Genomic DNA, 2,916 nt, shown 5'->3' on the forward strand with positions numbered 1-2,916 from the left:
TAACCTCGTAACTTGCAGCCTAAGCCTGCCAACGGTGTTTTCATTACCACAGCGGCTCGTAACATGCAGGTTAGTTTTTTTTTATAAATTCAGCTCCTTAAGTGGTATTAGCTCTCTTTCTATAAGCTTCTCTCTCTGTCCTTCCTCTGCTTCTCATGGTTAGTCTTGCACATAGGTTTATAAATTTTCAATCCTCAAATGATGACACTGTTTTCTTTATGCTGATCAACAGCATAAAGATGAGTTTGTTTCTGCCATTTTACTGCCAAATGATTCTACCCTACAAAATCTTCAGATGATTCAATTGTTTTCTGCAGTTTGAAGTTTCTGATGACTTCCTATCACATTTTTATATGTTCTGCAGTTAATTTCAGCTTTTTTCATTCAGCAAAAGCATTCCTACTTTGATGTTTCTCCGAAACAGCTTTTTCTAGTTTCTATCCTGCTTGTTGCTTGTGCCAAACACTGGAGAGGTACATATTTTTAAAGGCAGGTTTCGCTAAAGAAGACACAAATATCCTAGTTAAACCTGTCCATCTAGTTAAATACCTCTTACTGTACGCTTTGTTTCACTGATTAGATCTAGTGCTCAGACTGTTCTAAAGTCAAACTCACTCTAGTTAGAATTTGTCTCAGAACAACATGGTTAGATCCACTCTGTATTTGTTTTTGTTCATTTGTTCTTTAGATAATTTAAAAAACACACATTTCAGAAGGTCCTCTGGTGATATCACACCAGGCACGAGACAACAGACCAGTTCTTATCATTTTTATTATCATTTTCTTTCACTTTGTGCGTCTTTTAAAGTATATTTAGTTTTAAAATATTTTATTTTCATTTTTAAAGCTGTACAAGGTGAGCTGTATTTGAGAACAGAAGATTGACTTCAAGAAAAAATTAACATTAAAAAAAGAAGTGGTTCTTTGATAAGGGGTTTGTCTGGAATGGTCAGAATTTATTTAAATAGAGCTTCAGTGATTCTTTTATGGAAAATTATAAAACATTGTGAGATTGTTGATATATTTTTTTATGTTAGAGGTGGTGTGTGTGCAAAAAGTAAAACTTGCAGTATCTTAATAAAATAAAGTTTTTTTTGGTTTTTTTTTTAGGTATTTGTAAATTATATATAGTTTCTTTGATTTAAAATCCGTGCTGTTTTTAGCCAAATATTTGTATAAAAAATGTATGTTTCTAAGTTTGCTTAAAAAACAACACTCTGTAAGCTTGATCCAAGCGTGAGATTAGGTTGGGTTACATTAAATGATTTTCTTCAGGTCAATATACAGCTCTTGGTACGTATTGCTGCACCGTGCAGGCTACGTTTCTCATAAACTCACCTATGTTACTGAAGAGGGTTGGATAACCAGGTTCTTTGCCAGCACATTTCAACGTAATGGACCTTCATGCCTAAAGTTGTCACCATTATGCTGAAATTATGCTCATTTTTTAGGAGCCTATGAGTCCTAATAATTTCATGGTCGCTATCAGACATATACTAAAAGTTATTTGGTATTAATTGTTTGTCTCATGCAATTTTTTTTGTTTAAATTGTTTTTAAAAAAAGTAAATATTACAGTAATTTATGTTAATTATTAAATATATTATGACAAAACGATGTGCTCTCTCTAGTTGCAGCCAAACCAAGTAAACCTAAAGCGATGGAGCCCCTCACACCAGCAGCCTACAGAGGCCCCGTCCCCATACCGCCACAAAGGCCGACAAAGACCGCTAACAGCTTTCCTAGTGGAGACAATCAAGCTAAAAGTATCAAAGCTCTAGTGTCCAACCTAAATAATACAGCAGCAAATCATAATTCTACAGGTAACACAAAGATCCACATGTTTACAAATGAAATTTTTGTTTGCAATCTTACAATTAATCTTTTCTTGCTTTGTTCATCTTTGCTATTCATTTGTGTTTACTTATCCAACAAGATTATGCATATGTGGACAGTTTAAAGAACACTGTTAAAGTGGAAGAGGAATCAACAGAATCGCATTGTTGCCTCCAGGGAACCGCCTCCTATCCCGACTCTACCTCTCCGTAAAGCATCCTTCCCTCCATCCAACCCTCTTCCTCCTGCACCCATCCCAAAGGAGTCCTCTGCAGCCCTACAGGCCAGAGGCAGCTCCATTATACCCAACACCAAGTCAGAGTAAGTCAGGCTGGACAACTTTATGGTCGGTGTAATTTTTCTGAATTTTTATTGTCTTTTCAACATCTCAACTCTTTTTCCATCCATTAGGTTCAAGTCTGAGTTTGGCTACTCAGACAGACCAACCTCTTGGTGTGAGAGTCCGTCTACCAACAGCATGAGACAGGCCATGTTCTCTAGCGAGGCAGGCGAGAGAGAAAACCTCATTAAACACCGCCTGGGGAAAAAAGAGAAGGAATACGTGGACCTCCAGCCCTTCAGGTGAGGGGAGCTCCCTCATACTGGGAGTTGAAATGGGAATGGATGTCGCTAACTGGTGCTGAACTATAATGCTTCCAGAATAAACCAGGAATCAATGGGAACAATAAGTTATGACTTATGACTTTTCTTGTTTCCTAGCCAGATCTAAGAGGATTATTATAAACATTTTTAATAAAAAATGTATAAATAAAAGCAGAGACATAATTGTAACAGTAGTTATAGCAAAGAGTGTAAATGAAAAATCAAGCAGAAATATAGTTCCCAAATTATTAAGATGTGTGAATATGTTTCCCAAATGAAATGCAACTGTTGGCACTTTCCATGTACAGTTGAACATTCAGAGGCAGACCAAAAGAGCCTTTACAGACTTCATGGAGGGAGAGATCAACTTCATTCCCACATACAAGTATGACAACAAGACGGACCGATATGACTCAAGGTAAAAAAACAAACAAAAAAACATGATGTGCATCAGTTTGTTTAAAAAAATAAAATAAAA

The 2,916-nt window shown here is 36.2% G+C and overlaps 1 long non-coding RNA gene across 1 annotated transcript in view; it reads left to right on the forward strand.

Moving 5' to 3' along the window:
- Positions 1-1,982, forward strand: part of LOC107089940 — a 15,031-nt gene extending 13,049 nt beyond the window's left edge. Inside the window, exons 2-3 of the long non-coding RNA XR_001481456.1 lie at positions 1,631-1,822; positions 1,936-1,982. This is a non-coding gene — a long non-coding RNA (uncharacterized LOC107089940). The remainder of the gene's footprint in view (positions 1-1,630; positions 1,823-1,935) is intronic.
- Positions 1,983-2,916: the final 934 nt, after the last annotated feature.

This window comes from Cyprinodon variegatus, unplaced genomic scaffold, assembly GCF_000732505.1.
Source record: "Cyprinodon variegatus isolate N-32 unplaced genomic scaffold, C_variegatus-1.0 Scaffold273, whole genome shotgun sequence".
Taxonomy (NCBI): Eukaryota; Metazoa; Chordata; class Actinopteri; order Cyprinodontiformes; family Cyprinodontidae; genus Cyprinodon; species Cyprinodon variegatus.